The 12,692-nt window shown below is 42.1% G+C and overlaps 1 long non-coding RNA gene across 1 annotated transcript in view; it reads right to left on the bottom strand.

The window, feature by feature from the left end:
• Positions 1-7,436: 7,436 nt before the first annotated feature.
• LOC111243503 (uncharacterized) overlaps positions 7,437-12,692 on the bottom strand; it is a 59,684-nt gene continuing 54,428 nt past the window's right edge. The window contains exon 6 of the long non-coding RNA XR_002670506.2: positions 7,437-9,588. This is a non-coding gene — a long non-coding RNA (uncharacterized LOC111243503). The remainder of the gene's footprint in view (positions 9,589-12,692) is intronic.

Genomic DNA, 12,692 nt, shown 5'->3' with positions numbered 1-12,692 from the left:
CTTCTATTTCTCTATCCTGGCTTTTCATCATACCTGCGCATTGAACATCTCCACGTTCAAGGTATGTCAATAGTAAATCCCGTCCGTCTCAGAGATTCAGGTTTGCGTTGATATTTTTTCATTTGATTACAACGCAAACTGGGACACATCGACCCAAGTTCTACGGGTTACATTACGCAAACCAACTGGGCGGAGCGGACAAAAATAGATCAAATGAGAGGTATTTATGTTTCGTTTTAAAAGCTGCTTGGATTTCGTTCGTATTTGTGTAAACATTTCAACAAGTTAACTTGCACAGTAGCCTATTGAGCTCTATATATGAAAAAGGAGGACTATAACGAAATCACAAACAACAAAGCAAATTTGGTATAAGACATTTTCCGTGAAAACTAATAGTAGAAACAGCTAACTACGTCATAATATCAAATGAAGGTTGGTGATCATAGAAAAACTATTCCTTTAGGCTATTTGCAGGGAAAGAAAAGCTAATTCCATTTACTTTGAAATATACACACATTTGCACATGTGTATTTGAAAACACGACGATTGATTATGGCTGTTTCTGCGGCATTCATGTCGTATCCTGTCACGCTGTGCCAAGATCGAAAGGAAATAGCGTAGATGAAGTGCGCGCAGAAAACGTAGCGGGATTCTGTAACTAAGGAGATGGTACTCACTCCAGTTATACAGTCTGATTCGCCCTCAAGTAAAGTTTCCAATCAAAATGAGTACTTATCCAGTGTGATCTCTTATGAATGAGCCTCGTTTTTTGAGATTTGCGCGAAAGCCTTGCGTGGGATGAAGGTACCAAGGTGAACGTCGAAGCTGCTAAATCCCGCCTGATTCCCTAGGTGCTGCTTCAACCCTAGCGGAGTTCACTTGTGAGATTCTACCACAACAATTATTTTCTTTTTTACCATGACACGGCGAAAATTCCTTCTGAATATGTGAACTTAAAGCTATCTGATCCAACTTATTTTTGTCTTATTCAGACCGCTTACATAGTTATCCCTTAGTTGATTGGACCCAACAACGACTCCTATTTGATGATAAATATTGTTCTTCTTACAATACAAACACTTCTACGATCAACCCATCGATTGTAAACTGTCACGTCAGATCTTCTCTTACGTGATATTGATATCGTGTTTTTTTTTATGATAATAATAATAATTAATCGATATATTATTTAATAGAAGACACATTGTAAGCGAAGTATTTCAGCTGATAGATGCATCGCGCTTGGAACTGCTACTGGAATCCATTGTAGAATGTTTATTGTAGCCTTTTCTGTATCGTTTAATGCTCGCGGCGTTGACCATTGACGTGTCTCTAAATGGGGAACGATTCGCAACTAAAGCTAAATAAATTCAATAAATGATGTAGAAATAGATTCCGGAAGCGATCACACTCCCACGTTGAAAGTACCATTTGTCATTTCTAATTTTAACAAATTTCGCGTAACCTTTGCCCTTTCTATTTTAGAAAACTTAATTCCACAATATTTTAAGCATTTAATCTATGCGTTCTTTCTAGTGCTTGTCAGTATTTCGAACCTTTTTTCTATTTGGTAAATACATTCTACCTACTGCTGAGAAGCTTAAGCATAAATATTGTTGCTAAAGTCAATTTTGTTTACAGCGTCCCGAAGCGTGAGGTAGTAGTTACGTTCGATAAAGGAGATAGTTTCAAAGACCGAGAATCCTTAGCTGATTTGATTTGTAGCTACTTACACTCTTCTCCATCTGTTACCACATAAGGCTAGTTCTGTACCAAAACCGTCTATAAGGTCGGCTACTTCGCTTAAATTCGAGAAATAAACAAGGTTACCGGCTAATACTTTGATGGTGATCGAAACAGCGACAAGTAGGTATGATACATACATATATATATATATATATATATATATATGTACACAGTTAAACAAGTGACCACTCTGCAACATCGAAAAAGGTTTTTTTTTTTTTTTATCAAATAAATCAACACATTTTCCGCTTGGTGGTCATGACCAAGTCAGCTTGTGCCTAATTTGCTTGTTATTACCAGCCTGACGCAATGCAACAAGATCCGTTATAGGGCAAAAAAAGTAATAAGTGTTTCTATTCTCACTTGGTGGCATACTGTTGTCGTTCGTTGCGTTTGGAACGCATCGACTAAAGCGTCACAGGCGCCTAAACGATAAAGATACTCGGACACTGTCCCTTCCTGCTGCTGAATATGGGGCGATCCAAATGGACGAACGATTTCATTTCGTTTGAAACGCAGTGTACGCGTGTCTCCCTTTGAGCATAGATATACGTCCGTGGAGGGCAGCTCTGCAAGTTTTGATTGCTTTTATACAGCCTTACTCTCACCCTTCTGCTCGTTAAGAGAGCAGCAAGCGTCGAGGGTAGCGCTGAGGATACTATTAGATAAACGAAAGTGATAGTGTTTTTTACCGTGCTCCACGATTCCACCAAGCAATTCCACCTTTAGCAAAAGCAAACGTTAGTATACTACCGCCACCGCTAGGGCTATTTGTCCTAACCGCGTTCCTGGAACCGCGTCCTGGGTCCGGCACCTGAAGTAGCAGCAACTGTCGAATCGAAACGAGTGAAGTCTGCTTCGATCTGTACTGTTTGTACAGTACCTACCTAAATAACTAGCTACGTATACTATCGTGTCTGCCTGTGGTTCATGCCCATCGGCATTACTTTTGCCGACTTTTCCAGCGATGTAAATCCGCGCACGCACGCAGACACGCACCCTCTCACTCCGCCGGCTACTTTCCTTCTGTAACTACTGCTTTTAGCAAATGGATTTTCCCCAGGTGCCAGTCGGTCGACCAGCTTCAGTAAGCAGTGCTTGCCAACGAAATCCTTATGCCCGTTACATCTACGCTTCAACTTTTCCAAGGACACAACAAGCAGCCGCTCACCAAACATCGGCCGTCAGTCGCAGAATCATCCGTCTCCTGGGGCATCGAGGAACTCATCGATGAACACAGGGGAACATCGACGCAGTAAGTAGTTTCATTTCAGATTTCTCTTACTCTTTCTGTGTCTTAAGCGGCAGTTTCTTTCAATCTGTTCGTTTTTGCTAGCCAACCCCTGCTTGAGTATGCTTACCCACTTTTTCAATCATCGCTATCGTAATGTTATCGATGGACCTGACCCATCGAAGCTTCTCCTCGACCGATCCTATCAAAGAGGCAAGCATTCAACTCAGTGCAGCAGCCGTTGCCGTACTGAATGTCCTTCTTCGATCCTCTGCTCCGGGCCAACCGAGGACACCGTTTGGTCTCGACGACTAATCGGCCGCGCTACTATGCTCCATCGGTCACTCAACAGCGGTCCTATGGTGTTTCCCCTTACTCTGAAGGAATAAACAGACTAACACCCGACTACAGGCACGAACTAAAATAGTCAAGGCTCATCATTTTCTATTTGGCCATTTGTTGTTTGAATGAAATGCATAAAGAAAGTAGGCGCTTGAAGACGCGACAAGTTGAATCGCATGTTTGCTACTATGCAGGTTCCTATGCATCGGCTTGGCGTCCTACGACAGTAGAATGACTTTTAGATAAACGTCTAATAAATATAGTTAACGTTATCTGGTAATGTGTCGCTTATAGGCGTGAACAAATATAGCCATAGATCTATTTACCTATACGTTTACAAAGATCTATCTCTGTAGATCGGTAATTTTGCGCCAGACCTTTTGTGCGAAAAAGATCCTGAGACATTTATGGCTTTTTATGTATATAATATTTCTTAGAAAAGAAAATAGTTGAACAACGATAGCCCCAATCACTAGCTAAACATTTGGATGAGGGGTTACGATATTTTTTATTTTCAACTGTATCATCTCCAAACCGAATTTCTTTATAAGTTCACTTGCGAAACGACCTTTAAGTTTATATTGACTGCCTCAAGGATAATTAGAAAGAAAATACTGAAATAGATCTCATTGGTGCGAGAATGCACCTGCAAAATACCTGTTAGGGATATCCTTAATATAAGAAACTAGATGAGAGATAGATATTCACTAGTGAAGGTGTTTCTCGAATTCCCATCTATATCCCCTCGTCGAAATCCCATTTAAAGGCTATAATAGAAAATTAAGCCGTTGGACTTCGAAATAAGGCCAGCATCAATGATCAAGCCTTATACAATGTTGCAGTTGCATAAAAAATATTAGAGAGATTAACCAGAGTGACTGTAGGGAAGTCCTCATCTTTGTACATATTACAATCTTCACTTATGAGTCATTACATAATCAAATGTTGAAACACAGACAAGATCAATATTTACCTTTCGTAACTCGGGAAGATGAGTGTGCCTAAGACGTTTTAGTTGCAGCTTATTGAAAAAGAGTTTAAGACTACCATCAGAAGCCCTAAAACAACATCTCTTAACGATAACGTGGCCAGACAAAGTAAAGTTCTCTCGTAACTCATCTTGAAGGCTTCTTGCAAAGTGGGTTTCCTCCTCAATATGGACGAGTCCGTCAGAGAACTCAAGAGAGGTCAAAAAGCCAACCGCCTACCGGTGCCTACGAGTGCTGAATTTATAAACGTTTTTAACTCTTCGCTGAAGATGTTACTTTTAATTAGAGATAGCATTGTCTACCGACTCTTTAGCGAGCCATCTGTCTGGCTTAAAGCTTTAAAAGATGTAAACTTCAAAGGGCGATCGGTGAGCCAACTTCTCTCCCGTTTGTGTGCTTTGCTTGCTAAAATCGCTCCTAGGACCTGTCCCCTTTGGAGTGTCGCAATTGTTTTGCCGCGGCCTTTTATCGCATTAAATGTGTTACTATCCTACACGCGGTAAAAATTTCACCGACACCCTTCAGAGCGGAGAACGGGAGCGCTTGGGACCGATCTCAGAGCCCACCTTCTTTTTTTTTATATGTATTTTTATATGTAATATTTTGACGATGTCATGAAGACCGATTTGCGGTATAGAGGGCTGAAAAACTAGGACAATGCTTGTCTGAAATAAATTAGATTTTTCTCGAATTCAAAATAATATGAATATGTAGCAAAGTTGAAGGAAGTGTATTCTCTTTACAGTCTAGATATTGAGTTCTCTATACTTTTCAAGATTAGATAGCCAGTTTCTAACGTAATATTTGGTTGTAGGCTTTTGTTGCGACGACTAATTACGGCTATACAATATATACACACTATGTAAAACTCATTTTGACATGTGAGCTTTAAACAGTCATTGGAAATCCTATCCGTCGAAGTGATACGCCATCGTGTAACCATATTCTATATGTTTCAGTGTCTGCAAAAGCTGCCTGTTGTCAGCCTTTCGCCACAAGTGGATTTTTTTTGTGAATTTTATCGATAGAATGGTGTTATATCTTCTGGGCTTGTATCTACAACCGATTATTTAGTTCCGGCATTTGAAGATTTTCACGCTATGCTTTGAAGCCTATACTCGCAATCGTATCGTCAATACCTCTTCTCTACCTAATGTTAGAAGACCACCTTTCTCTCTCAATTCGCAGTCTTCCAAAAATGTAACCGATCGTCTCCTTGATTTAAATTTTTATACTTGTTTTAATTAACAATGAAAATTAAAACAGATGTAAATTAAATAATAAACGACTTTTTTTTTTTTTTTGCCATTTCAGTTATACGGTTCAACCTATTCAAATGAGTATTAAAACGATGGTTTTGAACTGAATGATACCGTACCTCCGAAGAACAATTATGTTTGAAAGTCGAGAAATGTAGTGCGAAGCTTCCCTGCACTTTTTTAATATTAACGAGGCCTGTTACTAAAATTCGTAAATGTTATTTAGTCCTGGAAATGGATTCTTCTAGCGTAACGGCAGTTTTAACACAACGTGTATACTGGAAATAAGGCTCAACTTACTCAAGTTGTTACATGATGTCGATCTAAACCTAAAACTCTTTTAATAGCAAGGTCATATATTCTATGACTCTAAACAATATTTTGGACAGAAGGGAATTTCCATGTTTTTCTACGGCTATCTTAGAAATCGGACGCAATATACTTCCCGTCGTGTCTCTGACAAACGAAGGTAATTCTATAGAGAAATCATACACAGACATAGGAATTAATGTTATCTAGCTATATCCATCACCCCGTAATAAAAAGATACATTACAACCATTTCATTTAGTAGCAACTGGTTTACATCATTTTCTTTCTGGAACATAAGCAAACATTTCTTTAAATAAATGCCTAGAGTTTGTTGTTCAGTTCAATACAATGTTAAATTAAGTTAATTGTTAGTTAACAGACTGATTCCATATTCAGGTGTCTCGTCTTTTACTTTTTCTTTTTATAAAACTTGTTATTGAGCCTTTCCGTTCAACTAGGACAAACGTATTGATTTCAACTATAATACACAACATTAGCTTTACAACAGTTTTTCTAAATTAGCTATTGTATTAAAGTAGAAAGCAAAGTGACGTAAAACTACTCCTGTAACGCTAATATAGCGCAATTGGGTTTACTGAAAAGGCAGGTTTAGACCAATTTAATATTATTTTGATCTTATCAGACCCGTTATTACCCTCAGAGGCTTCTACTATTACCACTACTATGGAACAGACTTCACAACTAGAGTTTTGGATTGTCTCAATTTGCAATTGGACAATCTGTATGTAAGGCTCTAGTTTTTGGACATCTTCTTATATGTATTTCCTCAAATTTAAATTTAAATTCGCTTAGGGCCGACCTAAAACGATCATTATAATATTGGGCATATGCAAAATCAACTGGCTTATTTTCACAGAACGTTCGGCATCACTACGGGTATATATATATATATATACATATATATATATATATATATATATACATATATATATATATATATACATATATATATATATATATAGAATAGAGCTAGGTCTCTCAAACATATATATATACATATGTTTGTGTGTGTGTGTGTTATATAGATATCCACAACTTGCAAACTTTTTTGCTTATAATAGACATCTTAATTTAGAAAACTGGGAAAGACCAATACCGTCTACTGGTCTATTCGTATATACGGATTTAGCGAAAATTTGCTTACGCCGATGAGAGTGACCTTAAATATAAAGAAGGCTGTCCAATGGCCTTGTGAATCAGAGTATACAATCATTATTTTGTATAGTTGTCGTAGCAATCATACTTATAAAATGAGTCTATGAACATTCGCCGTATGCAATCTCTATTTATATATATCTGTTGGTACACGATAAACCTGGCTACCTTTTCTTAGGTTAAGGTGTATGCTAAATAGGGTATTTTGTCTAATGTTCAATGGCGCATTAGAGAATATATCTCGTTTTGATCAAGACTTCTATTGGAAGTGCGCAGTATAAGCAGGACGAAGGACAAAGCGTAGACCGAAAATAGAAGTACGCATTATATAATAGGTAAGAAAGCTAATTTGTTATTAAGGCAATAATATATAACAATCACCTACCTTTGAAATATATGTAGACGCATATGTTATTATATACGCCCATTATTTATTTGTTCGGACTTGCCAGATTTTATCTAATTACATAATATGTTGGGTCCATTTCGCTCTAATTCCGATTGAAAAAAAAAATTACAGGTTTTATCGGGCTACTTATGACCAATACTATATAACGATAGCAGAATGCGGGTTCATTGTGGAAGGATAGTTAATAATGAAAGAACCTCGTTCGAATATTCTCTTTACGCTAAAATGCGTAGGAGCTTCACCATTGATTTTGCAGTGTTTACATCTTTCAGATATTTATTATAGAATTTTTTCATGGCCACCGAAGACCCTCTCAGCACACGTTCGGTGGGAATGAAACCATTGTACTGGCTTCAAGCACACTTCTTGAATTGGCCCCCACCACTCCGTGAGCAGTAAATCTGGCAGTAAAAATATGGTACAGAGGTTATACTATTCTCGTTGTATATTATTACACAAACGCATCCACTGATTTACACGTCGAACACAGATGGCATTTGTTGAAAATACGCAAGTTATCGTGCAATCATTTTCGTGCAATTTTTCAGTAAAAAATATCAGCGTCAATAAAATGAAGGTCATAAAGCGTCCAGTTCAGAGGTCCTTATTTGTTGAAGCGACTCTTTCGATCTCCACAATATTCGATCAATTAGGTTAGTCAAAAATGGTTACAAGGCATATCAACAGGGCCCCATCGGCTCTGACCCTAAACACCTTAACATCTGCATCTATGCATTCTATATGTGTTTGTTCAACCTTTCCGACTTGTTCCGCTTATCATCTTGAGTTTTCGCCGTTTCCCGACGTCTCGTTTTCCCTACAATGCTTTGTCTTCGATCAGGCTCCACTTTGGCTTCTTCGGTGTAAGTACTAGCGTCGGCAGCAGCAGCATCAGTAATATGAGGTACGTGGATCGCACGCTGTTGATAAGACGGCCGATCGTACCGAAAATGCAAAAAGCGTACCGTCCTTGTGGTCTTCATCGCCATAGTCGTTCCCGACGTCGTCTGCTTCACTGTTGTCCTTGTTTTCTCATGCACCGTTTTACCGCCTGCAACCTCCGGGCGACCCTCCGCCCGAGGCGTCAAGTTCGAGTCCATCGTTTACTTTCAGTGGCTGTCGTTGCTGCTGCTGCCGTTTGGCGGTGACCAACTGACACCTTTATTGCTGCTGGCAGGGCAGGTTGCCAAATGGTCGTGCTACTGCTGATGGTGATAGAGCTATTCGTAGTCCTGTCGCTTCACTCGTTGTTGGTGCTGGTTGCTGGCCTTGCTGAGCCTTCCGTCAGACCCCAACTACTACACCATTGCCCGTACAACCGTTTCGAGGTTTTGCTGCTGCTGTTGCTACTACTGCCATGGGCCATCCTGTTCCGTAGGTACGGGAAGACAGCAAAGGTGGGAGGAGCGTGCTCTTCATCCATTGTCCTCCTGCGCCCTGCCTGTCGATCTGTGCTTCGTACTCGTGTGCTCTGGATAGACAGGCAGGCAGACGTAGAAAGGCGCAAGTGGGGCTCACGGGAGCAGGAAGCTGTAGGGGAGTCGGGCTTTTTGAAAACCCACGGAAGAAAACGGGAGTAAACGCGGAGGAGCCTTAGGGACTTAAGTATAGGGGGTGCACCAAGAACGATACGTTATGAGAGAGAAAGATAGAATATGTGGAGCAAGGCAGCGAGGAGCGCTAGAGGCCGCATCTTCCGTCCTCCTCAACCGCCGCTATTGCCCTCTCCGTCTCTTCCCCACTCCTATGATTTTCTGGACCCCTTGAAGGGATGTTGGTGCAGACGGCTGCTCCTACTCCCGGAAGTTGGTTAGTCCCCTAGCTCTTACTCACAACTTTTTGCATTGGCGCCGTTCCCTAAGGTGGACCATACGCGCGTAAAGGTCATACACTGCTGCTGCTACTATTCTGATAACGGCATAGGACGACAAACAGCACGCACTTTCTGTTCGTGTGGAAACAGACAAGACCATTAGAACTGCAGCAAACAAAGTTTAAGTTAGAAAACCTTCGAAGCAGAGTACAGCCATTAGCAAATATAATTTTGAATGGCAAAAGGGAACAAATAAAAGGAATACTTGCCTCATAATTAATCAGGAGGGATACGACAACATAGTCCTGCGTTCTAGTGAGCCAAAAAGTAAAAAACAAAAAAAGAATCATCCTATTATATTCGTATGTACATTCATTTGTGTAACCGGGTCGGGGAAGAGCAATCTTTGTACAAATATTTCTATGTTACTTAAACAGCTTAAGGCTAGGAAATTCAATGCTTATAGTTCTTCGAGATATAACTTAACAATCGTAGGTCGCAGATATAGGCCACTTTATACCGATCCAGCAAAGTACTACATAATCATTTTTAAGATACCAGGTTACCCTTTACGGGGCCTAACATCGTCTTCATACAACCACTAAACGCTATAGGAATTGTCTAAGGTGTTTAGAAGTCATTGGGTCCGTTATCAAAGGTAGGAGCTATTAGGCACATCTTCGGAGTAGATAATCGTGTCAGCAGTACTAGAGGTAATCAAATCGCCTAGACTGCACATTTATGCAAGCTCTGGAATTAATGGCCCACTTTCGGGGAGCCGACTGTTCTGCTTGGAAGATGATTGCTAATAAAACTGGCTGGCTGGCTAGTGAATAGGCCAAGGTGGATTAGCCAGAGAGTCCTGAGTGAAACATATCGGTTACGTTATATAATCGGGTGTAAGTAACGGAGCATGCGATGGGTGCAGCAGCAGCGAACCTTTCCGAGGTTGCTGCTGAACAGCAAACGATGAAGCAACTATGTGATGTGGGCCAGCTACTCGGAATTCAACAGATAAGATTGTACCTTTCTTTCTCCATTTTGTAATAGTCCTCTTTGAGTAGTCTGTTGAAGTGCGAAGAGTTCTCTTTTTTCCAGGCTAACAGTATGTCTGGAAGTACACCTTTCGACTAAATTCGAGAGATCATGCTACTTTTGACTCATGTAACTTTGCAGTAACCGTTCGGCATCTTCTAACTACATTTCCGCCGTCCTGCTAAACACATCGAAATCTCTTTGCAAACTACAAAGAAAAAACCAAGTAGCTAAAGAAAGGTTTAAAGGGTAGTTGTCTTTTTCTCCTATGGGTCCCGTCTTGTAGTTTGCTGGCGTTCGCATCCGCTGGCCCCTCTTACGCGGCCAAGCGAATTATTGTCGCTGCCACAATTAATACCTTCAGCCGTCGTGAAACGTTACTACGAAAATCCTTTGAGCTTTAAATCCGCTGTCGTTGTTTAGTATTGGTTTACGCTGTTACTGTTAATAGTACTTCTACTGCAACTGCTGTTTTGGAGGTCTTAGATTTTGCTCCAGCTCCGGCCTGCGTCTGCGTTTTTTTCCGCTAATGGTATTCAGCCGTTGGCATCGTTGTCCTAGCCTTACAACCTGAGCGCTAACTCTCCCGGGCCTGCCGTGCAGTTTCTTCGTTTTCTATACCCCGCTCCATGCTATCTCTGTGCAGCGTCTAGGCCACTGTGCTGTATGCCCTTCCCCTCTATAGCGAGGCTAAATGCAGGCATCCAGCCTCACGCCGAAGAGGCTCTCCCGCTACTTAGCGGTGTGCCTGAGTCTGCCATCCGGCCAGGCTGGCTGAGTGTGAGGCGAGACTATACTATACACTGGGACAGCGTCGTAGGAGGTTGAGAGGCGTTGACTCGTCCGTCCTGACGGACGAGCTCGGCGGCCTCCTTGTTCCTCGCAATAGCAAAGAGCCTAAACGAAAACCCAAAGCCCGAGCGGAACTTCCACCAGTAGAAGCAGCAGCAGCACTAGCCACCCCCGCCGCCGCTACCGCCTCGGCCTACCGCTTAAGCAGCCTCAGGAAAAGCTTGAAGGAGTTAGGAGCCCCTCTTCTACGCGGGTCGACTCACTGAGTACCGCTGAGCGACAGTCGGCGGCACCAGCCTTCTCTGCGCTGGCAGCGCGCGCTCCTCCACCACCAAGGACCTACAGACGGACGTCCCTGGCGCTGTGGCTCGCTGGCTGGGCTCCTCGCTGCTGACGACTTCCAGCAATGCTGTTCCTACCATCCTGCACGTTTTCTGTCACCAGACGCCCGCAAAAATGAGTCTCTTGGCGGCCAACGTTGACGTAAGCGATCTAGGCAACGATTATGATACGCAATGTGTGCAGCAATACGATATTTTAAACGACTTGACGCCGCTTTCAACTCCGACCAAGCAAGGCGCCTATGGCCTGGCTCTTCTTGTCTACCTGTCTGCCTCTTCCGTTGTTGCCGTTGCCTCTCAACATTAGCATTAGTGTGTGGTGCCTGTGAAGGTTATGACATCCGGGTTTTTGGAGCGTACATCGCTCTGGTTCGGCAACGTTGTCGAATGAATGGGCCACAACGACAGCACACCCTTGAAGGTCTTGGATAAGAAATGCAACGTCTATCTCTTCTATGTTTACCCGTCGTGTGCGTGTGATGTTTATGTGGTGTCACATCTCAACGGCTCTCCCCGTTTAGGCTCAAATAGCCCTGGCTTACTGCTCTGCCTGTACGAGGACTAACCGATGGCCGCGCAACAGTGTCGACACAACAATCGGCCCGTTCGTCCAAGTTAGTTTCATCTCTGCCCGCCTGTACATAAACCCTGATTCTGTTGTTGTCGTCGCCATTAATCCTGAATGACGAGAACATGAAAAACATGTCACAGATGTTGGCGCTGAACAATGTAATGCCGGCTCACGACAGACAGAATACTCGTCGTCATCTAGTTTTCTCATGGGTTTCATTCCACTGCTGTGCTAACTTGACCTACTTTAGCATTACTGAGCTCCCTGTGCGCGAATATCTCTAACTGGTTAAGAAACAATTCAAAACAGAAACGAGCTAAATCAATAGCTTTTTGAAAGAGATATGTGATCATTTTAAGATCGCTAACTTGATCGTTTCCTAAGTGTTGTACGGCATAATTGCTAACGTAGTAGTCTTGTTCGCAAGGTCCGCGGTCGGCCATTGCGTTTGTACTCGACATTTTGGTTGCTTTCGGCGAATCGTATAGTGATCCCTGTCCGAAAGCTTCTTGGGCACATCTGCAGGGCAGAATGGATATTGTACGGGCAGAATGAAGGGGCAAAGGGGGAGCGCGGGGCACGGGACGAGCAGAAAGACAGAACTTCTTCCTCTACTGCCTTGACCAGTGCTGTAGAACGCAATAGCAGGGTCCAACAGACCTCTTTCTCTATGCTGC

The sequence above is a fragment of the Varroa destructor genome, unplaced genomic scaffold (genome assembly GCF_002443255.2).
Source record: "Varroa destructor unplaced genomic scaffold, Vdes_3.0 BEIS01000001.1, whole genome shotgun sequence".
NCBI classification, from domain to species: Eukaryota; Metazoa; Arthropoda; class Arachnida; order Mesostigmata; family Varroidae; genus Varroa; species Varroa destructor.
Note: the sequence above shows the minus strand (reverse complement) of the source record. Positions and strands in the feature narration are given on the sequence as shown.